Genomic DNA, 27,931 nt, shown 5'->3' on the forward strand with positions numbered 1-27,931 from the left:
CCCTCTCTTTTCCTCCACTTCAGCACATTCCCATGATCCCAGGGACCCAAGTGAATTCTCAAACCTAAGTGCTGTATCCTGTTTCCTTCAATAGAACAACATCAGTGGGCTTATATTTTCAGTTCTATTTTAGGTGCAGGTTATGATGCTTTAGTCGTGGGACATATGAATGTGCATGCTATGCCATTAGAACCTCTGCCATGTTGTAAAATTCTGTTAAGGAAATTAGCTGGGTATAACTATTGCATCATCCATGGAATATACCGAAAAATATGAAGAAGAAAATATAGGGGGAAATATGATGAGGTAGAGAAACTGCCTGCCAGCACGGAAGGGGTTAAAGAGACCCTGTGGGCCTAGCTACCCCTCCCCGTCATACCTGCAGCCAGTGCCAGGCCTGGAGGGGAGAGAAAAGGAGGGAACCTGGTTCAGTTTGGGGCTGACTGGCGAAGAGGCAGGAGCTAGCTGCCTCCCTACCTGGGAGAAGGAGCACTAGCCTCCCAGCCAAGGGAGCCACCAGGAGACAAGCACCATCTCCCGGGCTAAAGGAGAGTGTGTGGAAGAGGCCTAGGAGCACCTGGCCTTAGAAAAACCTGGGTGACCAAAGCATAGAGACCTTGGGGGGTTGTGACCCTACCAAACCTATGGCTGCCCCACCCAGAGGAAACTGGGGCCTCAACAGGATGCTATCCAAGGTCCACGAGAGAACGCAGCTAGAGACAAGCCGCCACAGTGACTTGGACTATACGGGCCATGCCCCAAACTGAAGGGACAGTGGGAGGAAGTAGCCCAGGGCAGTGGATGTAGACTCCCAGCTGGGAGGTCCCATACTCAGAGATTGACTTACACATAACCCTGGACTGGGACCTGGTGGAGAGGGAAGGCCTGGGCCTCAGTTCCCTGCCTCCCCCGCAGGGGCAGCTCTACCAATTTTGCCGCCCCAAGCAGTCGCCGCCGAATTGCTGCCGCTGCAACAGCGACGGAGCTACCGCCGAATTGCCGCCGCCCCCAGAAGAGCGGGGGAGCTGCCGCCGAATTGCCACCGCAGGACACGGACTGCTGCCCCTTTCTCAATGCCGCCCCAAGCAGCTGCTTGGAAAGCTGGTCCTTGCTCCCCCACATCTTAAAGGCTGAGGCACCTTGACCAAGCGGGGGGCTGGAAATCAAGCACTCCAACCACTAGGCTACCAGGCCCTCCAAGCCCCCTGTTAGACTGACTGATGTTCTGAAGTTGTGAATGACTTACAAGTCAGGAGCACTAGAATTTAGTTTACAGTAGCTCGAATAGCTCAGGATCGTTTTAATTGGGTGATGTATTTAGTCTGAATGATCACAAGATGACTCTGAGCTGTGATTAAATAATGGGATTAACACTGGAGATGGGTTGAAACCAGAACCATTTCTCTAAACTCTCTACAATCCAGGAAAGTAGACAAAATGAGAACTGCAGCTGCACCATCCTCAGTTTGGGTAGTGTGAAACAAAACCCCACCCGATAAGGTTTTTGCAAAACCCAAACACACACACTCACCCAGCTCCCTGTTTTGTGCATTCATGCAGCACGGGGTCAGGATTTGGGTTTGCCTGTCTGTAGATCTCCCCGTCATGCTGAATTTCTGGCACTTTCTCCCAGTTCTCCTCTCAACGTTCTGTCTTACCAAACAGGCAGTGTCCCAGAGGAGTTCCAGGGCAAGGCTCAAGCATATCCACCAGCTGGGCCTCTTCCCATTCAATGCTAAGCATACTGTTAGCACATAGCCTAGTTCCCTTCCCAGATGGAGCTTTCAACTGACAACTGAAAACAATCTACATCATCTGCCTTGCCGTCGCTGCTCAGGGCTGTCCTGACATATTTTCAGGATCCAGTCCATCTTTGTCCCCACCTGTAATGGCTCTCACCCAGATTTGCTCACACCACTCCTCCCAGGCATCTCTGGCTTGCCTGAAACCTTGCCTCATGCTTTGCCAGTTCATGAGGGTCCATGGCCTCTGGCGACCTCCTTCCCCAAATATGAATTGATAGGCTGAGCCAAAGCACAATTTATAGAGTGAGGGAGGAGGTCAGAGTGAGGATTCACTTCCTTCTGTCTGGCAGGTCACAGACAGGGCTACAGCTGGGGAGCTGAAGATGACACATTGACTGGTGAATCAGGCATGTGTGAGATGTGGGGGATTCCTAGAAGAGCAAGACCGCACATGACTGTATGGCTCACCCACTGTAAACCTTAGGCTGCCCACCTGCCTTCTTGTTGTCACTGTCAGTGACATGAAATCAGTGTTCAGTGTGCAAAGTCTTTGCCAGATGTGCTCCATCTACTTTATTGCTAATACAACATATGACTTTGCTCGGCATGCCACTGGTCAGGTCGATGACATCAATGGAAGTAAGCAATGTTTTTTGACTAGATATTATCAAACTTACTTCCCCACCAGCACCAAAATCCCCACCTGCAACTGATATATGTTTATTTTCCATAGTCTCCCTTGCACTAAGGAATAAGGAGGGAAACCGTATAGTTATCTGTTCAGAATTTAGGAAAGGAAATATCCCCTCCTTGCCCCAAACACCAGGACTTCAGATGGTGGTGTAGTCACTGGAGCTGTCCCAGGAGTAGAGTTGCCAGTTTTGGTTGGACGTATTCCTGGAGGTTTTCTCACATGACATAATCTTTAATTAAAGATTAATCTTTAATTCCTGGAGACCCCAGGATAATCCTGGAGGCCTGGCAACCCTACACATGAGTGACAGAATCAGAAGAGCTGGTGGAAAATGGCTTTTTCAACCAAACGGAAATTTTTGTATAAAATGTCCATCTTCGTTGAGAGATTTTGTTGATAAAAGAGAAAAAACAGAAATGTTTGGTTTTAAACTGGAAAAAAATATATCGGATTTTCAGGTTTTCAATGACACTTTTTTGACAGGAAAAAATATCATGTCCCAACCAGCTCTTATAGTAAGACTAGAATTTGGCTTGAGAGTAAATGAAAGGAGAATTTTGTTCCTCTGTAAAGAAGAGCAGAGCAGTTTATAAGAGATACTGACAGAAAATCATCCCATAACCTCACGTATCCAGCCACTTCACCCCTGTTGTTTTCATATGGAAGCCAAGGGGAGTTTTGTCTCAGCAGGTAAGCATTCCCTTCTTCTGCAGGTTGTGGAGGGGAGCAAAGATGTGGAAATGCATTAAGAAGACTATTATTCTGCAAAACTGAGGAGCTAAATATTTCAACCATACCATTGTATTCGTGCTAGGATAATTTTTTGGTGTTTTATAACTATGTTGTATTTCCTTAGGACACTCCAGGAATGAATTATTTCACTGCTATTCCTCCAGGAAAAGCTAGCAGGAAGCTTTTGTTTCCTTTTTCTCTCTGTGATTACAGGGATTTATTTATTACAATTGAGAGGCAGAGCTCCCTGGTGAGAGTAGGAATGAGGGCCCCCGGGGCTTAATTTCTAGCTCTGCAACTGATTCAACATAATAAAAGAATACAAATGTAAAGCATACTGAATATATATGGTGGACATGGTGGTGGTGTATGTAACCTAGGAAAAGACTTAGGGTTACTTCCAAAAATAATACACATACAATACAGTACCTTACTTTTCAGTCTACCTCTGTACTTGTTGTTAGCACAATAAAGAATAGCTGATTTAAAAGATGATATATATGTGAAGTAACTACAGTGAGACCGTCTGGCTTTACATCCAACATTGTAAAGGCCCAGAATTTAGCTAGATGGGAGCTGCACTCATGTCAATGAGGACAAAGCATTTTCTTGAAGCTATTTGTTTCTGTAATTGCTCACAGCCAGGGCTGGCCTGATTCACTATTCATTAGCGTTTGTCATTCCTTGAGATATCTGTATGAATAAGGTCCAGTTTCCAGGTGAAATGAATATCATGGTGCTTTCTTTTAGACTGAGAAAATATTACAAATCCAAAACAAAGGGGAGAGTAAACCTTGCTTTGAGTAGTCACATTAAGTTTTAGAGTCTCTCTATATATTCAGGATAATCTTATATGGCAGTGAAGAATATGAGCTTGATCCAAAGCCCATTGAAGTCAATGGAAAGGCTCCAGTTAACTTGGATGGGCTTTGTATTAGGCGTTATGGTTTAGCTCCTTCATCATTGAAGTCAATGAGGTTTCTCTTCCATGGCTGTAGGATCAAGATTTCCATGAGGAAATTTGTACTAAGTATTAGTATTTATTTATAAAAGCTCATTTCCTATCAGTAGTTGAAGATCATCTCCTCCTGTGGGAAAACCTGTAGAAGGAGATTATGAGGGAGGAAATCTCCAGGAGGATTTCCCTGTGATCCTGACCTCCCACAGTATCTCATTGGGAGGAAATGTGGGGCAGACAGGGGTATACACAGGAATAAAAAATTGGCCGCTTTTGGAGGGGCACTTTCTGTGGCCCTCACGGTCAGAGGAGCTGTCTTCCCCACTGGCCTGTGGCTGGAGGAGCTACCTTTCCCCGCCATGGCCCTGGGGCCAGTGTAGCTGGCTCTCCCTCCATCCCCCAGTGGTCCTGGGGTCGGTGGAGCTCACTCTTCCCCCAGCAGCTGGAGGAACTGGATCTCCCCTCACCGCCCCAGGGCCGGAGTTGTCATCTCCTGCCCGGGCTGGGTCAGAGGAGCTCACTCTCACGGCTCTGTGCCCCTGCTGATCTGGAGGGGGGCGGGGGGAGAGCTGTGGTCCTGCTTGTCCCCCATTGCGCATGCCCCTGGGGGCAGGTTTACTTCTTTGCAGAATACGTGGTGGGGCTGAAGATGAAGTATCCATGGAGACCACAGCCATTTGGGCACAGCGGGTCCTACACTATTACTTTGCCCCAGTACACTGCTCCACTCTCTAGTGGGGTGGGTCCATTCCAACCATGCTACCAGGGTGTCTCTGGCCATAGCTTCCCCTAAGTGATCTGTGGGAAAGAAAATACTGCCTTAGGCTGTGTTTATTTTTTTCTCAGAATCTATGCAGGGTAGGTGGAATTTGGAAGGATGTCCCCTCCAAATCTCAGTCCTCTGATTCCTGTCCCCAGCCTGTCCCGTCTCTGTCCCCTTCCTCAGTGCCAATCCGGACCTACTGAATGCCCTTCACAAGGGATGGTGTCATGGAAGCAACTGTGTCTCTACTTCCCTGGGAGATGAAAGAGACCACTCCATGTGTGCATCTGCGGGTAGGGGGGTATAATTCGATAGAAGAAGTTCTATGAAAATAAATATGTATTTAGGATTGTAATTTATGGTTTGAGTAACTTATATCAATCACACATTGCATTAAACTCCTGTGGAACCCTGGTTTGGAAGAGTTCAGTCATGATCTTCATTAATTTGATTGCCAGAAACAGCTATCTCTAGTGTAGGATGCAAAAACAAAAAACACACCACCCACCCACCCACACAACCAGGCAAACCCAAAAGCCCTCTTTATATTCTACAATTCTAACTGTACAGATAAAAAAGTTTAATCATGCATAAAAAATACACCATGTACTAGTGCCAAAATATACATGATTGGTTTGCAATAAAAGACAGCATAAAACTCCACACAGTCATAATTTTAAGGCTGTCTGAAAAAAGAGGTGAGTCTTAATAAAAGCTACAATACAAATGAAAAATCAGGGTTTTATAGTGCTGCTAATGAGTGTGGAAGGCAACGGAAATGAAAATGTTCCATCATATTGTTAGATTTTTTTCAGGGAGTTATAAACTGGACCAATGGATTCTCCTCAATATTGATACAGTTTGATCTCTTCTTGGATCAGAATGTTCCCTATACATTGCAACGCCTGGGGTGCTATAATGTCAAAGACGCACTTTCTCTTTCCAGTTCCCTTCTGACATTCATTTGTCTCATAAATTAAATGCATTACTTGTAATTTGGACTGAACGTCAGGCATCTCCCAAGGCTTTATCCTGCCTGTAGTAAAGCAAAGAAGAAACAGACTGACCTTTGGAAGAGAGCAGCCTATCTGGTATTTTTCCCTTGGGTTACCACTAGGATATTGATTTGTCACACACATAATTCCTAGAAGTGGAAGTATTTGTTTGTGGGCAGCCCTATTGCTAGGCAGAAAGGCATCGAGTTTTTAACTCGCTTTTGTGGTGACGTAGCAGTCAACATGAATGGGACTGGTGATGTGTTATTTAACTGAAAGCTGCACATGACTGTTTGTGACGGAAGCTGGGTTGGAAGTGTTAAGCTATACTCCTGAGCATTTGTGTTTACCATACTTAGTAATTTATCTCACTTGTGCTCATTGGGAATGCCACTTCTGAAATTGTAATCTCTGAAATTGCACAAAACATGCAGGATTTGATAAGGTTTTATTATGAGGGGAGAACAGCCATGGGGCAGATGCTTGTAGGCAGAGGATATATAATTTACCAGCAACCTCAGCTGTGATATGGTCAGTCAATAATAAAGCCTCAAAGGACCTAAGACTAGCCACAATGTTGCTCAGCCTGCTGATTTCTTTATAAGGAATGTCAGCTGGTTACTAAAATGGTGGGGGGAGAGATAGAAACATGGCAAACTGGGTATGATGATGATTAATTTCAAGGGGAAACCAGGAATACATATTTAAAAACTGTTTAAAAATTTAGGTTTCAGAGTAACAGCCGTGTTAGTCTGTATTCGCAAAAAGGAAAGGAGTACTTGTGGCACCTTAGAGACTAACCAGTTTATTTGAGCATAAGCTTTCGTGAGCTACAGCTCACTTCATCGGATGCATACTGTGGAAAGTATAGAAGATCTTTTTATACACACAAAGCATGAAAAAATGGGTGTTTACCACTACAAAAGGTTTTCTCTCCCCCCACCCCACTCTCCTGCTGGTAATAGCTTATCTAAAGTGATCACTCTCCTTACAATGTGTATGATAATCAAGTTGGGCCATTTCCAGCACAAATCCAGGGGGGAGAAAACCTGGATTTGTGCTGGAAATGGCCCAACTTGATTATCATACACATTGTAAGGAGAGTGATCACTTTAGATAAGCTATTACCAGTAGGAGAGTGGGGTGGGGGGAGAGAAAACCTTTTGTAGTGGTAAACACCCATTTTTTCATGCTTTGTGTGTATAAAAAGATCTTCTATACTTTCCACAGTATGCATCCGATGAAGTGAGCAGTAGCTCACGAAAGCTTATGCTCAAATAAATTGGTTAGTCTCTAAGGTGCCACAAGTACTCCTTTTCTTTTTTTAAAAATTTAGAATTTCTCATAGCTTCTACTATTATGGTGGTGCAGAGATCAACTGAGATCAGGGCCCCGTTTTGCTAGGTACTGTGCAAACATAGGGTATGTCTACACTACGAAATTAGGTCAAATTTATAGAAATCGGTTTTGTAGAAAGCGTTTTTATACAGTTGATTGTGTGTGTCCCCACACAAGTGCTCTAAGTGCATGTAGTCAGCGGAGTGTGTCCACAGTACCGAGGCAACCGTCGACTTCCGGAGCATTGCACTGTGGGTGGCTATCCCACAGTTCCCGCAGTCTCCGCCGCCCATTTGAATTCTGGGTAGAAATCCCAGTGCCTGATGGGGCTAAAACATTGTCGTGGGTGGTTCTGGGTACATATCGTCAGGCCCCCGTTCCCTCCCTCCCTCCATGAAAGCAAGGACAGACAATCGTTTTGCGCCTTTTTTCTTGAGTTACCTGTGCAGACGCCATACCACGGCAAGCATGGAGCCCACTCAGCTAACCATCACCGTATGTCTCCTGGGTGCTGGCAGACGTGGTACTGCATTGCTACACAGCAGCAGTTAATTGCCTTTTGGCAGCAGACAGTGCAGTATGACTGGTAGCCGTCATCGACTTAGTCCTGGGTGCTCTTTTAATCGGGCGCCTGGGAAACATAGGAGTGACTCAGCCAGGTCATTTCCCTTGTTTCGTCTCGTGGCGATTCACTCCCACCGGCAGTGCGCTGTCTTTTAACCTCCAGCCAGCAGAAGATGATGGCTAGTCATCATGCTGCACCGTCTTCTGCCGAGCACCCAGAAGATGATGACGGCTAGCGGTCGTACTGCACAGTCTGCTGCCAGCAAGATGTATAAAGATAGATGAAGTGGCTCAAAACAAGAAATAGACCAGATTTGTTTTGTATTCATTTTCTCCTCCCTCCCTCCTTCCCTCTGTGAAATCAACGGCCTGCTAAACCCAGTTTTGAGTTCTGTCCTTGAGGTTTTGAGTTCTATCCTTGAGGGGGCCATTCAGTTTCTCGCAAAGCCACCCCCTTTGTTGATTTTAATTCCCTGTAAGCCAACCCTGTAAGCCATGTCGTCAGTCGCCCCTCCCTCCATCAGGGCAACGGCAGACAATTGTTCCGCGCCTTTTTTCTGTGCAGACGCCATACCATGGCAAGCATGGAGCCCGCTCAGATCACTTTGGCAATTAGGAGCACATTAAACACCAGGCACATTATCCAGTGGTATATGCAGCACCAGAACCTGCCAAAGTGATACCGGGCGAGTAGGCGACGTCAGTGCGGTGATGTGAGTGATGAGGACATGGACACAGACTTCTCTCAAAGCAGGGGCCCTGGCAATGTGGGCATCATGTGCCTAATGGGGCAGGTTCATGCGGTGGAAGGCCGATTCTGGGCTCGGGAAACAAGCACAGACTGGTGGGACCGCATAGTGTTGCAGGTCTGGGACGATTCCCAGTGGTTGCGAAACTTTCGCATGCATAAGGGCACTTTCATGCAACTTTGTGACTTGCTTTCCCCTGCCCTGAGGCGCAAGAATACCAAGATGAGAGCAGCCCTCACAGTTGAGAAGCGAGTGGCAATAGCCCTGTGGAAGCTTTCAACGCCAGATAGCTACCGGTGAGTCGGGAATCAATTTGGAGTGGGCAAATCTACTGTGGGGGCTGCTGTGATGCAAGTAGCCAACGCAATCAAAGATCTGCTGATATCAAGGGTAGTGACCCTGGGAAATGTGCAGGTCATAGTGGATGGCTTTGCTGCAATGGGATTCCCTAACTGTGGTGGGGCCATAGACGGAAGCCATATCCCTATCTTGGCACTGAAGCACCAAGCCGGCAAGTACATAAACCGCAAGGGGTACTTTTCAATGGTGCTGCAAGCACTGGTGGATCACAAGGGACGTTTCACCAACATCAACGTGGGATGGCCGGGAAAGGTACATGACGCTCGCATCTTCAGGAACTCTGGTCTGTCTGAAGAGCTGCAGCAAGGGACTTACTTTCCAGACCAGAAAATAACTGTTGGGGATGTTGAAATGCCTATAGTTATCCTTGGGGACCCAGCCTACCCCTTAATGCCATGGCTCATGAAGCCATACACAGGCAGCCCGGACAGTAGTCAGGAGCTGTTCAACTACAGGCTGAGCAAGTGCAGAATGGTGGTAGAATGTGCATTTGGACTTTTAAAAGCGCGCTGGCGCAGTTTACTGACTCGGTTAGACCTCAGCGAAACCAATATTCTCACTGTTATTACTGCTTGCTGTGCGCTCCACAATATCTGTGAGAGCAAGGGGGAGACGTTTATGGCAGGGTGGGAGGTTGAGGCAAATTGCCTGGCTGCTGGTTTCTCACAGCCAGACACCAGGGCGGTTAGAAGAGCACAGGAGGGCGCGGTGCGCATCAGAGAAGCTTTGAAAACCAGTTTCCTGACTGGACAGGCTACGGTGTGAAAGTTCTGTTTGTTTCTCCATGATGAAACCCACCGCCTCTTGGTTCACTCTACTTCCCTGTAAGCTAACCATCTCCTCCCTTCGATCACCGCTTGCAGAGGCAATAAAGTCATTGTTGCTTCACATTCATGGATTCTTTATTTATTCATCACACAAATAGGGGGATAACTACCAAGATAGCCCAGGAGGGGTGGTGGAGGAGAGAAGCACCAGGAGGGCTGGTGGAGGAGGGAAGGACAAGGGCACACAGCACTTTAAAAGTTTAAAACTTTAAAACTTATTGAATGCCAGCCTTCTGTTGCTTGGGCAATCCTCTGGGGTGGAGTGGCCGGGTGGCCGGAGGCCCCCCCACCGCGTTCTTGGGCGTCTGGGTGAGGAGGCTATGGAGCTTGGGGAGGAGGGTGGTTGGTTACACAGGGGCTGTAGCGGCGGTCTGTGCTCCTGCAGCCTTTCCTGCAGCTCAGCCATACGCTGGAGCATATTGGTTTGATCCTCCAGCAGCCTCAGCATTGAATCCTACCTCTTCTCATCACGCTGCCGCCACATTTGAGCTTCAGCCCTGTCTTCAGCCTGCCACTTACTCTCTTCAGCCCGCCACTTACTCTCTTCAGCCTGCCACCTCTCCTCCCAATCATATTGTGCTTTCCTGCACTCTGTCATTGTCTGCCTCCACGCATTCGTTTGTGCTATGTCAGTGTGGGAGGACAGCATGAGCTCAGAGAACATTTCATCACGAGTGCATTTTTTTCGCTTTCTAATCTTCACTAGCCTCTGGGAAGGAGAAGATCCTGTGATCATTGAAACACATGCAGCTGGTGGAAAAAAAAGAGGCAGTGGTATTTAAAAAGACACATTTTCTAGAACAATGGCTACACTCTTTCACAGTAAACCTTGCTGTTAACATTACATACACAGCACATGTGCTTTCATTCCAAGGTCGCATTTTGCCTCCCCCCACCACGTGGCTAGCCCCTTCACCCCTCCCCCCCCCATGGCTAACAGCGGGGAACATTTCTGTTCAGCCACAGGCAAACAACCCAGCAGGAATGGGCACCTCTGCATGTCCCCTTAAGAAAAGCACCCTATTTCAACCAGATGACCAGGATAACACAGAGAGATAAAGAACAGATGTTGTTTGAATGCCAGCAAACATACACTGCAATGCTTTGTTCTACAATGATTCCCGAGTACGTGCTACTGGCCTGGTGTGGTAAATTGTCCTACCATGGTGGGTGGAATAAGGCTGCCCTCCCCAGAAACCTTTTGCAAAGGCTTTGGGAGTACATCCAGGAGAGCAGCAAATGCCAGGGCAAATGAATCATTAAACATGCTTGCTTTTAAAACATGTATATTATTTTAAAAGGTACACTCACCAGAGGTCCCTTCTCTGCCTGGTGGGTCCGGGAGGCAGCCTTGGGTGGGTTTGGGGGGACTGCCTCCAGGTCCAGGGTGAGAAACAGTTCCTGGCTGTCGGGAAAACCGGTTTCTCCGCTTGCTTCCTGTGGGCTATCTACAACTTCATCATCATCATCTTCTCGTCCCCAAAACCTGCTTCTGTGTTGCCTCCATCTCCATTGAAGGAGTCAAACAACCTGGCTGGGGTAGTGGTGGCTGAACCCCCTAAAATGGCATGCAGCTCATCATAGAAGCGGCATGTTTGGGGCTCTGACCTGGAGCGGCCGTTTGCCTCTCTGGTTTTCTGGTAGGCTTGCCTCAGCTCCTTAAGTTTCATGCGGCATTGCTTCGGGTCCCTGTTATGGCCTCTGTCCTTCATGCCCTGGGAGATTTTGACAAATGTTTTGGCATTTTGAAAACTGGAACGGAGTTCTGATAGCACGGATTCCTCTCCCCATACAGCGATCAGATCCCGCACCTCCCGTTCGGTCCATGCTGGAGCTCTTTTGCGATTCTGGTACTCCATCATGGTCACCTCTGCTGATGAGCTCTGCATGGTCACCTCTGCTGATGAGCTCTGGCCAGCGTGGCAAGCTGCAGGTGACCATGCAAACAGGAAATTGAAATTCAAAAGTTTGCGGGCCTTTTCCTGTCTACCTGGCCAGTGCATCTGCGTTGAGAGTGCTGGCCAGAGCAGTCACAATAGAGCACTCTGGGGTAGCTCCCGGAGGCCAATACCGTCTAATTGCGTCCACAGTACCCCAAATTCGACCCGGCAAGGCCGATTTAAGCGCTAATCCACTTGTCAGAGGTGGATTAAGGAAATCGATTTTAAGAGCCCTTTAAGTTGAAAAAAAGGGCTTCATCGTGTGGACGGGTGCAGGTTTACATCGATTTAACGCTGCTAAATTTGACCTAAACTCCTAGTGTAGACCAGGGCATAGCGTATGAGACAGTCCATGCCAGAAGTATAGTTCATGGGTGAAATTCCCACAGAGTTCAGTGGGGCCAGGATTTCATCCCACATGTTCAAGTATATTTCACTGAGAACTATGAGGAAAGAAAAATGAAAACACACTGTGAAATATTTGTACATATTATATGTGAGCATACAGTGAGCAGGGTGTGTGTCTTGTAGTTAGACTATGGAAGGGGTTCTCGAACTGTGGGTCCGGACCCCAAAGTGGGTCGCAACCGCATTTTAATGGGGTCGCCAGGGCTGGTGTTAGACTTGCTGCGGCCTGGGGCTGAAACCCGAGCCCCATTGCCCAGGGCAGAAGCCGAAGCCTGAGCCCCACCATCGAAGGCCAAAGCTGAAGCCAGAGGGCTAAAGCCCTGGGCAGTGGGGGCTCAGGCTTCGGCTTTAACCCTGGGTATCGTGGCTCAGGTTACAGGCCCCCTGTCTAGGGCTGAAGCCCTTGGGCTTCCCCCCCGGAGCGGTGGGGCTTGGGCAGGTTCAGGCTTCAGTCCCCCCTCCTGGGGTCATGTAATAGTTTTAGTTGTCAGAAGGGGGTCATAGTGCAATGAAGTCTGAGAACTGCTGGACTATGGGACTGGGAGTCAGGAGTTCTGCGTTTTATTTTGAGCACTGTCACCAATTTACTGTGGGTAAACCACTTAGGGCCTAATTTCCACATGGACTGAGCTGTACAGCTCCCACTGATTTCAAGTGGAGTTGAGTGTTCAGCCCCTCAAAAATCAGGCCCTTAACCTCAGTTTCCCCATCTGTTAAACTGTTGTTCAGATGCTGTGATGATGGGCACACTGGAAAGAAGTTAGATAGAAGTTATATACCTGCTTTGTATGAGTGCTGAGGTTTAACCAAGGTTTGTAAAGTATTTTGAGAGTGTTAGATGAAAGATGCTAAAGAGCCCTAATCCACCAAAGCACTGAAGTGAATGTTTAACTTTAAGCATGTGAATAATCCCATTGAAGTCATGGAAGTGTAAGGGTTACACTGAGGAAAGGTGGGAGGAAGAGGACTCAAACTGTTTGACAGATGTTGTTACATTTTTTAAAACCGTGTTTTTAGGAGCATTGTGGAGGGGGATGTTTGATTATTTTCCGCTCCCTGATGGACTGAGCTGTTGATTGTTTTACTGGGAAATTATGTGAAATTGTCAATTTTAATTGCTGTAAAGGCACCCACAGCACAGACAGTTAATGAAGTAACATTTTTAATAAATAAAATAACCAAGAAAACTAACAAAACCCACCCCCCCCACCCACTCCGGCCTGCATTACAGCCCAGATGTGTAATGTCTAGTTGTACAGATTGGAACTTCTCAGAGGCTATAGTGGAATATTAACATTTATTATTTAACATTTTATATTTTGATAGTACATAAAGGCCAATCAAATGAAAGCCCTATTGTGCTAGGCATTGTACAAACATTTAGTAAATTACAGTCTCAAATTGCAATGCATTGCAATTTGCATATTACAGTTCTGGTTACAATGGGCACTCCCTTACCACATATTACAGTTGTTCTGTTGAAGAACTTGATTTCATGATTTTATGAGTGTTCCACAGGACCATATGCTGTACATTTATGGGATGTGCATTGTGTCTAGAGAGAGATCACTCGTACATTCAGTACCAAACCCATATATAGTCTCAGAAATATAGACTTTCTTTATAGGAGTGTATCTCCCTCTGTTTGTCATGCACAGTGTTACAATTTATGGTGCTATAACAATTTTGAATAATGACAACAAGAGAAGGCAAACATTAAAATGATTGTGTTAACGGGCAGTAACTAGATATGTACAAGTAACAAATACAAGATAAGAAGGAAGGTGCAGAAAAAAATTCACAGCATAGATGGCATACAGGACCTAATCCTATGAATAATAATACCCATCTCTTATATTGCACTCTTCAGTATTAGATCTCAAACTGCTTTACTCAAGAGGTCAGTATCATTATCCCCATTTTATCCCTCATCTAGTGGGGTCCTGCAGGTGTCTGTCCTGGGTCTATTATCAGTCAATATTTTCATTAATTACTTGGATAGTGGAGTGGAGAGTATGCTTATAAAATTTGCAAACGACACCAAGCTGGGAGGAGTGGCTAGCACTTTGGAGGATAGGATTATGGTTCAAAATGGCCTTGACAAATAGAGGAATTCATCCAAAATCAACAAGATGAAATTCAATAAAGACAAGTGCAAAGTACTACATTTAGGAAGGAAAAATCAAATGCACAGATACAAAATGGGGAATAACTGTCTAGGCAGTGGTACTGCTGAAAAGGATCTGAGGGTTATAGTAGATCACAAACTGAATAAGTCAACAATGTGATGCAGTTGCCAAAAAGGCTAATCTTATTCTGGGGTGTATTAAGAGGAATGTTACTTTTAAGATACAAGAGGTAATTATCTCACTCTACTTGGCACTTGTGAGGCCTCATATGAAGTGCTGTGTCCAGCTTTGAGGGCCACATTTTAAGAAAGATGTGAACAAATTGTAGAGAGTCCAGAATAGGGCAACAAAAATGATGATTTTTTTTAGAAAACTTGACTATGAGGAAAGGCAAAAGGTCTGGGCGTGTTTAAATCTTGAGAAAGGAAGACTGAGGGGGGACTTGATAACAGTCTTCAAGTATGCTAAGGGCTGTTATAAAGATGATGGTGATCAAGTGTTCTCCACGTTCACTGAAGGTAGGACAAGAAGTAATTTGCTTAATCTGCAGCAAGAGAGCTTGAGGTTAGATATGAGGAAAAACTTTCTAACTATAAGGATAGTTATGAACTGGACTAGGCTTCCAAGGGAGGTTGTGGAATCCCCATTATTGGAGGTTTTTAATAACAGGTTAGACAAACAGGGATGATCTAGGTATAGTTGGTCCTGCCTCTGCATGGGGGATGACTAAATGACCTCTCGAGGTCCCTTCCAGTCCTACATTTCTATGATTCTGTGATTTTACAGATGGGGAAACTGAAGCACAGAAAGTGACTTGCCCAACACCACCCACCAGGCTAATAGTAGTGACAGGAACAGACCCCACATCTTCTAAGTCCCAGTCGAAAGAGTACCGACCGAGTATCTGTTAAGGTTCTCAGCATAATAGAGCCCAACATGTAGGTAGTGGTAAGAATGATTTCTAAAGCAGTTATCAAATAAAATTCTGCTGTAAATAGAATCCCCCTTTGTCCTGCAGCCTGTGGAACAAACATATTTTGTATCCAGCTGTGTAGCATTAATCACAATATGGATTATTTGAGCTGTAGGTCAACCACAAGGTCCAACTATTAACATATGGGATGTATCTATTATCCCCCCTACATAAAGATACAGTATAATAGATAATTAAGCTTCTGAATGACTGCATGTGCAGTATTCTGGTTTTTTCAGTTCTCTTTGTGATTTGATCCAGAATCATTTCCTTTCACTGAATGCTTAGAAAAAGAGGAAACCAAGGTGGCATCCCGATCTTAATTTCAAATACACAGGAAAACTCTGAGGAAATCCCTTTTATGCCCCAGGCTTTATGTAAAGAAAAAAAGAGAAAACTAAAATTTCATGTTGTTCATATCCTGTATATATGTGTATAGCAGATGTTTGTTCAGATACAAAACTGATGTCTCTGCTAAGTTGTAGCACAGAAAAATGACCACAGAAACCTACAGTCATATTGTTTTAGTTTATGAAAAGTCTAGACAACCATTTTAAAAATAAACAAATTCGAACACAGAGGACTAGATCCTCATCTGATGTAAATCAGTGTTGCTCCTTTGAACTCAATGGAATGACACTGGTTGACGCAAGCAGCGTCTGTTGCAAAAACATGGGGAAGATAAAATACATTATGATTATTTAATATCTTATTGCAGTAGCATGTAGAGACCCCAACTGAAACCAGGACCCCATTTTTCTGGGCACTATGCAGACATCCATTAAGAAACAGTTCCCGCCCCAAAGAGCTTATAGTCTAAATAATGTAATATTGTTTTTTATTGTTTCTTTTTAACAAAATATAAACACAAACAGATAAGAAAAATCAAGATATGCAATAGAAACCATTTGATTTATAAGCATGCTAAGTGATCATGTCACATCATGTTTATAAAATGAAATGACTATGTACTTTTGGCCATAAATGTTAATAAAAAAGAAGGCATATCTTGTTAAATATTTCCAGTGTATCTTTCAGTCTGAGAGATGCTCTGAAGTGCAGCCAGCTCATTCATGGCTGGGATTCCAATAAACTATTTTTGGTAAAAAATGATATCTTATGTTTGTATAGTGCCTTTTACCCAGAAGGGTCCCTAAGAATTTTGCCAGTGCTGTCTAGAGTTCACTACACTCATTACTTCAAGAGGCAGTGTAATTTAGTGGAAAAGGCACCAGATGAGGAGTTAGGACAGTAGGGTTTCATTCCTGACTGCTGCTGATGTGCAACCTTGGGAAGTCATTTCACGCCCCGCGCCTCTCTCACCCTTTGTCTGTCTTGTCTATAGAGACAGTGAGAGCTTCATGGAAGGAACTGTCTCTCACTATGTGTTTGTGCAGTGCGTAGCACAATGCAGACTCAATCTTGGGCCTCTAAGTGCTACTGAATTACTAATAATTATATACGGAAATTATGTGAAAAGGATATTAAGGTTGCAAGTCAAGCACTCAAAAGTTAGGAAATGCCACAGTTAGGGTTGCTTGTGCAGCCTTAATTTATTACCCTTGTGCATATGCATTACAAGAGTCTTTAATTACATGATCACATACTATTTTTCCACAGACATCTGCTTCATTCAGTGCTCCTCATTCAGTGAGTGGTCCCACGTCAAGTTTACTGCATACTATCTAAACCCTGCACTCAATACAGAATTGTTAATTTCCTCCTAGACATTTCTATGGTGCTCTCTCTGTAGTGTATGAGTGCTCCAGAAACATTAATAAATTTATCTTCACAATGCATTGGTAGTGGTATTATCAGCCCCCTTTTACAGATGGGGAGCTGAGGCATTGAATGACTGAGGCTGAAATTGTCAAAATTGTCCATTAATTTTGGGTACCCAACCTGAGATGCCTGTGGGCTGATTTTTCAGAGGACATAGTATTTTATAGTACTTTGTTCACAGCACAGCTCCAGTGGACTTCAGTTGTAGTTGTGAGCATTCAGCACATCTGCAAATCTGATCTTTGGTGTCCTAAGTTCAGGGCACCCAGAAAATAAGGAACACACAATTTCATCCGATGAAATGAGCTGTAGCTCACGAAAGCTCATGCTCAAATAAATTGGTTAGTCTCTAAGGTGCCACAAGGCCTCCTTTTCTTTTTACACAATTTCATGGCCACCCACAAAAAATGTTGTTTTTGGTGACTTGCCCAGCATCACAGCCTTTTCTCTGAGTGAAGACCTGGCCTCACAGAAAGTGCCAAGCAATCCTTAATAACCACAAGTGGTCATGGCTTCAGCTTTACATCTTACCCTTGAAAAAACAGTACTTCCAACCACACACTTATCCCCATAACCATGCTGGGGCATTGGACACACTATGTTGTGGCACTGATTCAGTGAAAAGAGTGCCTCGCCGCCTTCTGAACCCCTGGAACCTTTTATTCAACAAATTGTGGGTTTTTTTTCTTGAAGGTCTCCCATATTCAAGAACTGTATTGCTTATTGCCCATCCCTGCTTAGCTCACGAGGTGCGAGCCTGAGGTGGCATGGCTGAGTGCCATAAAGATGTCCATAAGAACATAAGAACGACCACACTGGGTCAGACCAAAGGTCCATCCAGCCCAGTATCCTGTCTACCGACAGTGGCCAATGCCAGGTGCCCCAGAGGGAGTGAAACTAACAGGTAACGATCAATCATGATTTGTATGATTCAAAATTCTGCTGTCATTGCAATCATCCTTCACTGCAATCCAAGTCATTTGCTAAAGAAAAGTTTCCTTGTAATAAATACACAGAGTGACTGGGTGAATCCAAATATGTAAAACATGCATTCCAATTAACACTTCATCCAAGAAGGCTCATTTATGATTTGTGCATTCTCAAAGTATCTGTACCATTGTTCCAAATTGTCTTTCACTTCTCCTGCATGTCTTACTTGTACTGAAACAGATTTCCATCTGATCTTCTGCAGTTTCAGATACACTATAATGATCAGTTACACCCTCATGCTACAGTTGGATCCACATGGACGTATAGGTCTGTCCACAGGGATCCAATGGCAGGACTGGGTCCTCAACTCGCATGTAGTGATTGGCAGAAATATAAATGGGGGATGGGATGGAGTTGTTATGTTTTTGGATAAAGAAAAGAGAAGAAATAAATGGGTGGGGGAAGGGAAATTAAAACAAAAATACAGTTTGAGATTACCCTCTGACAAAGAAAGGAATGAGTCACTTTCTTGGACGAATGAGGTCACCCAAAGGATTTAATGCGTTGATATCTTTAGAAAATATCTTGATATCTTTAGAAAAACAATTAAAGCAAGCCATGTTTTCCCCCTGCTCTAAGGTTCAATCCACTACAATTTGATCTGTTTCCTCTTTTAAGAGAGAAACAACCACAAAATTAAGGAGCCCTAAATCACAGCTCTTAGCCGGTGAGTAAAACTGGAAAGCCTGGGAATTATACAATTGACATGAAACCCTTTCATCCATAGCCGCCTCTTTTCCCACTCTCCTTCCTTACCCTTTTTGTTTTGCATTATTTGTATTATGGTACTGCCTAAAGCAGTGGTCCCCAAAATTTTTACCTCATGCCCCCCCTTATCCCTGTCCATGCCCCCTCCCTGAGCTGAGGCCAGGAGTGGGGCTGCGGCTCCTGGAGGGCCGGGGCGGGGGGGAAGACATGGACAGGGGTAAGGGATCTGGGAGCCATGGCCAGCAGCCGTAGCCGGGAGCAGAGCTGGGTGATGCTCCCTCTCCGCCCCCCCGAGGGGCTGGCCTGGGCCCAGCTGCGCCTCCCCAAACATTCATCCACGCCCCCCGTAGAAGGGCACGCCTCACAGTTTGGGGCCCTATTGTGCTAGGGGACCATAAAAATACGTATTAAGAGACAGCCCCTGCCCTGTCTAAATAGACAAGATAGACAAAGGATGGGAGGGAAAAAAATTAATCCCCATGTTACAGATGGAGAAACTGAAGCACAAAGAGATGAAGGGCATGTCTACACTGCCATGGCAGAGCTACAGCTTCAGCAGTATTGCTGTAGCATTGTAGTGGAGATGCTTCTTACATTGATGGAAGGAGTTTTTCTGTCGCTGTAGTAAGCTACGCCTGGCTCATGAGACAGCTCATGGAACACATCACAGGACATTGACAGTACCACGTCGAGTAACCGAGAACGCTGACCAGGGAAATAACCCACTTCCTTCCCTGACGAACCGAGGGACGCACCCCACCCATGTACTTATTCTCTACACCAATACTGATTCAGACTCTTAATACATTCCATGGGTGGCATACCCGAGCCCATTTATCCACTAATGCACTAAAAACTCCCACGCCCCAATCTGGATCTATGCTGGTTATGTGATATGTATGTACCTTGTGAACCTTGTAACCGATACTTGCAATCCCCCATAACCCAAGCCAAACCCCAGATGTACAGTACTTTCCCTCTTAACTTGTGTAAATTTGATTTTAAACATTAACTTTAATAAAATTTTTAAATCTGCCCCTCTTAGGGTGGGAGGTAGGTCGGTGGAAGAATTCTTCCGTCAAGCTAGCTAGCTGCGTCTGCAGCGGGGATAGGTAGGTCGACCTAACCATGTTGCACAAGGGTGTGACATTTTTCTAGGTCGATCTAATATTGAGGCATAGCCCAGGCCTAAGTGATTTCCCCAAGGTCACCAGAGGGTCTGTGGCAGAGCCATGCCATGATCCCATATCTCCTGAGTCCCAGTCCAAAACTTTAACCATGCACAACAATTCCTCTCCTGGCCTATCACCAACACAACACCTCTCCTCCTCTCTGAGCCAGAGGGGCACTGTGGTGTGGGACAGAGGGGCACATAGGGTTTTTCTCTCTTAGGGGGCGTTGTGTGTGGGGCTCGGGCTCCTAGTCACAACTCCCTCTCATTCGCCCTTCCTCCCAGACACAACCCTCGCTCACTAGCCCCCTTCTTTGGAAACTCACAGCAGCGAGTGAGCCGCCCCCAACCCACCCCTCTCTGCAGACCCCTTCCCCCCTCCTCCCGGGGACCGTGACAACAAAGGAGGCGCCGGCTGGCTAGGTGCAGAGCCACGGCACAGCCAGCGGGGCGGGGAGCCGAGGAGGAGGAGGAGCTGTGACTCAGCAGCCAGCCCCGTGCAGCTCCCCCCGCCCCCGTGCAGGCAGCAGCCAGGGCTTGCCTGTGTGTGCGGGCAGCGCAGCAGCGGCGGCGCGAGCCGGAGGGGCTGCGCGAGCGCGTGGGGCAGGAGCCGCGGCCGGCGCCGCGCGTGGAAGCCCCTCTCCCGGAGCGGCAGGGCGCAACGCGGCAGCGGCGCGGGAGGAAGGTGCCTTTTGTGGCAGCTCAGGGGCAGAGCCGCCCAGAGGGGCGAGGTAGGTGTCTGGGTCTGGGGCTCGCGCTCTCCTTTGCATTGCACACAAAGACGCGCTGCTGGGGGCTGGTTGGGGGGCGTGTGTGCATTGGCTGGGGGCATTGGGGGGAAATAAAACCCAGGGTTTTTGTTTTCTAAAGGGAGGCTCAGGGCGGGGGGGAGGGAAGCACCCTCCCTTCTCCCAAATTGTTCTAACTTAATGAATAGCAAAGACAGATATTTAAACCGCCCACCCCCCGCCGCCGCCTTGTGCTGGAAATCTGCTCGTGTGAGTCAGGGAAGCGGCAGCTCCAGGGCTTTCATTGAGGAAAAGTTCCCTCTGGCAGCCCCGTGTGGGGTGCAAATGCCGTAGGGTGCGATCAAGGGAGCTGAGCTGGGGGTGGGGGGCAGAGAGAGTGCCCCTTCTCTGCTCCCATAGAGAAAACGAAGGGGGTCTCTGTGCCTAGGTTGTAGGGTTTTTCTTAAGTGCGATAAAAAGGGAATTAAAAAACAAAAACCTCACGGAGAGTTAATTGTTCCTTTAAAAGGAAGGATGCATCCTGCTCAGTGAATCGTGGTTCCCTGGACAGATACTGAGCTAAGTCTGGGTCTGAAATCAGGGTTCTTGGCCATGAGGCATTTTTAATCTGGAGCAGAACAGTTATGTGTGTTTCCAGATAATGGTAGGTTTCCCCTGCATTTGGCTACCACGCTTTTTTTGAACTTGTGGGGTATCTTTGTTCGCCAGCATGTGTCTCCGAAGTAACTTCTTCTCGTGACTATTTCCTGAGTCTCTTTCCAGCGTCTCTTTTCTGTGTTAACAGTTCATTGCTGTGCCATACAGCTTCTGCCTGCTAAAGGAAGGTGTGTGCTGCTTGCATCCTCTTTCCATTATTCACAGACGTCTAACATGTCTAGGAATGTATGTATGTGTCCTTGGATAGACAATCGGAGATATTGTAGGGTGGCAAGACCTATTAGATCATCCTAGCATTGCAGAATTATTCCCTGTATTGTCTACCTTTTAAAATGTGAAAATAGTGTTCAGCCTTGAAATTCTGATGGGCTGCGAATGTCCTGGGCCAGTCATACCAAACCTATGGTAAAAAATTGTGTAGCAAACCACAGAGATTTGTTCTTTCTTTTTCGCTCTCCTTGGTTCCAACTCTTACAGTTTATGATTTTGTCAAAATTCCCCTAGTTGCCTTGAGGTTGTAATTTACTAGATTTTCATAGTGCTTTGGGTTAAAACCCTGTACAAAAAGTTAACAGCCCAGATATATTTTTGCTAATAAAATCTGTGTGTTCATTTGATTGAGATGGTAGGGGGAAGGATATATATATATATATATATATATATATATATATATATATATATATAACTTTACATATAAAGTTTTTACTTCTGTTACATCATTTGATATTGGGTCATCAGATATATGTAGTCTGACTAGTATACAGTACGTGTGTGCTTGACTGGATTGTTAGGGTTTGTGGGACAAGGCACAGGATCTCAGTTCTGTGTAATGAATCTCATGCCTGAAGTTTAGTATACGTGCATGTATGTTTGTAGCAAACTCTCAGGAATGGGACAGGAACACATGAACATTTGGTTTCACTGAGACTTTGTATAGTAAAATTAAAACACAGTAAAGAGAGCGGTATTTCTGAATGACATAGCTAGGGCCCTGCCAAATTTGTGGCCATGAAAAACACGTCACGGACCATGAAACCTAGTCTTTTGTGTGCTTTTACCCTATACTATACAGATTTCACAGGGGAGACCAGCGTTTCTCAAATTGGGAGTCCTGACCAAGAGGGAGTTGCAGGAGGGTTGCAAGGTTATTTTGGGGAAGGGGAGGGATGGGTGTTTCATGGTATTGCCACCCTTACTTCTGCACTGCCTTCAGAGCTGAGCGGTCGGAGAGCGGCAGATACTGGGTGGGCACCCAGCTCTGAAGGCAGTGTCCTGCCAGCAGCAGTGCAGAAGTAAGGGTGGCAATACCATACCATGCCACCCTTACTTCTGCACTGCTGCCTTCAGAACTGGGCGGCCGGAGAGTGGCGGCTGCTGACTGAAGGCCCAGCTCTGCAGGCAGCAGCGCAGAAGTAAGGATGAGAATACCATATTATCCTTACTTCTGTGCTGTTGCTGGCAGTGGCTCTGCCTTCAGATCTGGGCTCCTGGCCAGCAGCCGCTGCTCTCCAGCTGCCCGGCTCTAAAGGCAGCACTGCCGCCATCAGCAGTGCAGGAGTAAGGGTACCAGTACCGCAACCCCCCCTACAATAACCTTGTGTTCTGCCCCCTCCCAACTCAGGTCATTGGGGGGGGGGGTGTCATTTTTGGGTCATGACTCCTACAATTACAACACCATGAAATTTCAGATTTAAATAGCTGAAATCGCAAAATTTGCTATTTTAAAAACCCTGTGACTGTGAAATTGACCAAAATGGACTGTGATTTTGGTAGGGCACTAGATATAGCTGCTGTATATAGTCAAGGATTGTTCTTTGAGTCACTTTTGGCAGTAGTGCTATTATACTTTTTTGGGGGCGGGTATTTTTACAAGCTGATACATGTGATAGCAAAGTCTGTGTACATTTGCTAAGGTGGCAGATTTTTAAAATAAAATTGCCTAATGTAACAGCCAGGCTTAGAACAGTTTGGGTGAGTAAGTCAAAGGTGCAATTCAATGTATTTTTGTATAGCATGATGAATATAAGGTATCGATGCTTCTCAGCGAGGTCAAGGAGCAGTATTGGTTTACAGAGTTGGGTACAGTGTTCTTCAGAAGAACAGAGGCAGAAAAGCGATATACAAAGATGGAGCAGAGGAAGAAACAGTCAACAGATATTTTTGTATGTAGCTACAAGAAGGGGAAGATGGAAGGATGTAACAGTGTGGCTGAGAATCAGTCCTAAGCTAAATGAAAAAGGGTGGTTTAAAACTGAGTTCAAACAAGCGTCCCTTCTTTAAGGAAGGCCATTCTAGATAGATGGGACGATTTAAGGGAAAGGGGGACTCTATCTTAGGTACTTTTTTGGCCTCCCCTTAGTGAAGTATGTGAGCAGCTCACAATCTTTTAATTTATTGATTCTCACAACATCCCCGTGGAATAGGAAAGTGCTATTTTTTCCCATGGGGAACTGAAAGGCAAAGAAACTAAATGACTTACCCAATGTCACAGAGGAAATTGGTGGCGGAGCAGGTCTCCCAATTCTTAGGCTGATGTCCTAACCACTGGGCCATCCTTTTCTCTCTCTGCAAACCATGCGGAGTGAAGCAAAGAGACATGGACAGGACTGACTGAGCAGAGGGGCATGAAAACCACTTTTTCATTGGGATTTGGTGCCAGTTAATTGTGGTGTATGTAGTTGTTATCTAAGGTACAAATTTATGTGGGCCTTTGGTAGAGAGGCCATAAAACCAGGAGAGACCTGTAGAGTATGAAATGGGTGTATAGATGGGACTCTTACCCTAATCTCAACACAGAAACCCAATTCTGTTCAAAATCTTAGGAAAAGAGCCGCTCCACTGCCTGGCACTGTGTGTAGTCACTACATGGGTATAAAACACGACCATTCTCATTGGGTTTTGCACCTGCTTTGCGTCAGTGTTAACGAGCACGCATAATGTGTGGTAGTGGAGAACTGAGTCAGTGACTTCCTACATGAGGGAAATAGCATGAAGATTAACTCAGCTTGACAGCAGAAAGTCCTGACATCTGTGAGAGGGGAAGGACGTGGGTTAACCAAACCAAAACTTCCTCTCTAACTGTAATCTTAAAACCCCTCAGAATCTCCCATGTGGGCTCTTTGCTTGCTTAATGACTAGAAATTTTATTAAAGCTAATGTTAAAAAATTATATAATACACAGGTTAAGAAAAGAGTATCTGTACATCTGGGTATAGCGCTTAGATTATCCACAAATTACTAACGTCCAAAACAACATTTTCTTACGACATCGAGATTGGTAGTTGGCAGTTCTGTGGGCAAAATTTATGTAATCCTGGATGTATTGTTTTGCACAACCCTACAGTAACAAATCTGTGTGTAAATGCAATGCAGAAAAGACTTTGATGAGGGAACAGATTTTTAGTTTCAGGCTTCCAGCTGGTGATTATAAATGAATAATCCAAAAGGGTTTGGGCTGCTGTGTGTGTAGAACCCCCATTGGGCCATATATATATATATATAAAGAACATCTCAAATAGGCTATCAAAAATCCAGAGTAGGGTAAAGAAAGTAGTAAGCATGCCAGTGTTTCTAATGGCCTAGTGGAGTTTACATTCTAATACAGAGCTGAATCTGGCTTGCTTTACATTCAGAATGAGGCCTGTAGTCCATCATAAGCCTAGGCAGATGTGTCCAGAATTGTAGTTTCACAACCAGAGCAAGGACTATAAACAGTTTCCTGTATGTCTCGTTTCTTGGTTTTTCATATATTATTTTCTAACATTTCTGGTTTCATGTTGCTAGAGAATGCATAGGTGTATGCTGTCAATGAAAGGGAGAAACAAGGCAGTCAGGAATTGAGGGTGAAATTCATTTTACCCACATAGTCCAAGAAACCAGGGTTCATGCCGTTGAGGAAGAGAAATGCCCCCCCCTCCCCCATGTCTTTATTCCAACCTATAGGAAGCACCTTTGCTTCCATGATGTATTGCAGATTCTGTATTTCCCTTCGCTGGGATATCCTAGCTAGCTACCATTGTTGGCCTTTAGTACAATCCACGTGGGAAACCACTCTGTGGCATGAAAGGGTGTGGAAGAGGTTCTAACTGTTGGGAGGGTTCAATGGTTTCACCAGGGACTTCTCCCCTATCCCACACTCAGCCTCAAAGTGGGGAGATGGGAATTGTTTTTGTCCTCTGTGCCTGAGTGGATTTCACCTGCAGACAATACAACAAGTTAAGAATCTGAAATCTACAGGACAACTCTGCGGGAGTATCCTCAATGGGTGAGTGTGAAGTGATTGGTCCCTCAGCTTCACTGTCAAAGTATATTTGTTTCAGTGATGTATATTTTATCCTTGAAACAGCTTAATATAATCGTGGGTTTCCCTTTGTGCCCATAACTTTTTGTTTGAATATTAAGGGGTTTCCCCCTCTGGTGAAGGACACTGACTTCATCACCCCTGTGCCAGCTGGGGCTAGCTAATACATGGAGTTCAGTTTCATCTGCTCCAGAAGGAGGCTGTGCCAGTCAGAGGTAGCTTATAGTGATAACATCCACTAAAGTCTTTTTTGATGAGAGGGAGGGTTCTGGGGAGAGTGTGCTTCTATGAGGGGGAGATAATGGAATGATTCTTTCAGTGCCTTGTGTGTACAGTGAATAGGCATTCATGTGACCTCATGTTTATACACTATCCTTTGTTCTACTGAAAATAATAAAATAGAATTAACATCCCTGGGTATTTAAGAGGACGTGACAAGAAGTGGGTCAAGAATGTTCTGCTGTACATAAATACAACCTAGATCTAGGCTGGCATGTATGTATGATATTTCTATACAAACTTAAATGATTTCTAAGGCATTAATTTACACTTTTTGATGTGCTGTTGGATCCTTGCTGAGCAAAACACTTACGTATGGGGATCAAAATTGTTTAGTTACCTTTTGAATTCAGATTCAAATTAAAGTGGAAATCTTATTGTCAGGTAGCTCAGGAAGGCAAGGAACCTGTTTTGGACCAAGTGAAATTTTATTACTTACTGGCAGGTCAAGGGGCATGGATCAGCGTTCATGTCGCTCTCCCCATCAGTACCCGGCCCGGGTTGGGAAAGTTAATGATCCAACCAGCAGACCAAATTCGGTGATGAATCCTGGTCACGTGCCACCTTAGGCACGTTGCGCATATGCTAAGAAGATGACTGGTAGGTCAGGTTATGAGCAGCACTTAAAAATAAATCCTGTATACGTTGACTTGCTATTTAATTTGAAAATGGGCGACAGGGGATTGATGACTTGATGATGACCTGTTCTGTTCATTCCCTCTGGGGCACCTGGCATTGGCCACTGTCGGAAGACAGGATACTGGGCTACATGGACCTGTGGTCTGACCCAGTATGGCCGTTCTTATGTAAAAATGTCTTTGCTACCTCAGTTTCCTTGTAAGTGTAAGCGCCAGGGAAATGGACGGTTTACTGAACAGTCCTGTTAACTTGCTAAAGTCCTCTTCTAGGTTTTCTCCCTTAGTTGTGCCCCATAAGGTACTTCAAGAAAGAGTGTATGTGGTTAATCATGTCTGTGCTTTCCCTGAGATGCAGGATGGGATACAGTTGTCTCTTGGAGGTCAGTTCATGAGGTAACTGAGGCAGGAGGCCAATGTTCACTTGCAGCCAATGTTCACTTGCAGCATCAGGATTTTTTTATTTTTTTATTTTGGGTCAGTTTGGATTATGATAATTTTGCATTATATTTTGCAATATAAATTTTGCAATATATTGCCTTTCATTCAGAAGGTTTCCAAGGCAACGTGTCCTTGAAGGAGAGCTGTAGTGAATAAAGTACTGAAAACAACTTATATTTTAAAAAAACCCTGCTTGCTACCCTCCCACCCCAACACACACAATTGCCCAGAAAGAACTGCTAGAAATTTGGAATTCAGGTTTTCTTCTGACAGTTCCAAATACAGGAATACAGAAGATGGAGAAAATTGGTTTTGTTTGCACCTTTTGATTTGCTTCTTTATAATGTATAACAGGGATTGGCAACCATTGGCACACAGCCCGCCAGGGTAACTTGTTTACCTGCTGCGTCCGCAGGTTCGGCCAATCGCGGCTCCCACTGGCCACGGTTTGCCGCTCCAGGCCAATGGGGGCTGTGGGAAGCTGGGGCCAGCACATCCCTCGGCTCGCGCCACTTCCCGCAGCCCCCATTGGCCTGGGACAGCGAACCGTGGCCAGTGGGAGCCTCGATCAGCCGAACCGGTGGACGCGGCAGGTAAACAAACTGGCCCGGCCTGCCAGGGGGCTTCAGCTGGCGGGCTGCGTGCCAAAGCTTGCTGATCCCTGATATATAAGAAGGCCTGAAAGGTATTTTCAAGGGTGTTTTAAAAATGTTCACTTTTAGAAATATCAGTAACATCAAATCTGGTCATCTCCCATCATGCTGGAAGTGTCTGGAGAATCCAGAGATACCCCTTGCAAGCAATTCTTAGGGTCTGATCCTGCATGGTCGTGCATGAGGATCTTTACTAAGATGAGTACTAAATCCAGTGGGACTACATGCATATGAAAAGTTACTTGTTTTTGTGTTTACAAGATTGGGCCCTATGGCCTTAAGTGAAGAGGTGAGAGTGACTGTCCTTTAACAAAAGTGCTTTTCTTCTAACGGTTTCTCGGGCTGTTGAGTCAAATGGACGTTAACAGGAATGCAAAATCTCAATAAAAAT

The 27,931-nt window shown here is 45.5% G+C and overlaps 1 protein-coding gene across 3 annotated transcripts in view; it reads left to right on the plus strand.

Annotated features, from left to right (window-relative positions):
* FAM107B (family with sequence similarity 107 member B) overlaps positions 1 to 27,931 on the plus strand; it is a 153,447-nt gene that overhangs the window by 52,402 nt on the left and 73,114 nt on the right. Inside the window, exon 1 of one of the 3 annotated variants that reach the window (XM_074942594.1) lies at positions 20,405 to 20,557. The exons of the other annotated variants lie outside the window; for them this stretch is intronic. The gene's annotated coding sequence lies outside the window, so the exon portion shown is untranslated. Of the gene's footprint in view, positions 1 to 20,404; positions 20,558 to 27,931 lie in introns of those variants that run through there. 3 annotated transcript variants of the gene reach the window in all.

This window comes from Natator depressus, chromosome 1 (genome assembly GCF_965152275.1).
Source record: "Natator depressus isolate rNatDep1 chromosome 1, rNatDep2.hap1, whole genome shotgun sequence".
Taxonomy (NCBI): domain Eukaryota; kingdom Metazoa; phylum Chordata; order Testudines; family Cheloniidae; genus Natator; species Natator depressus.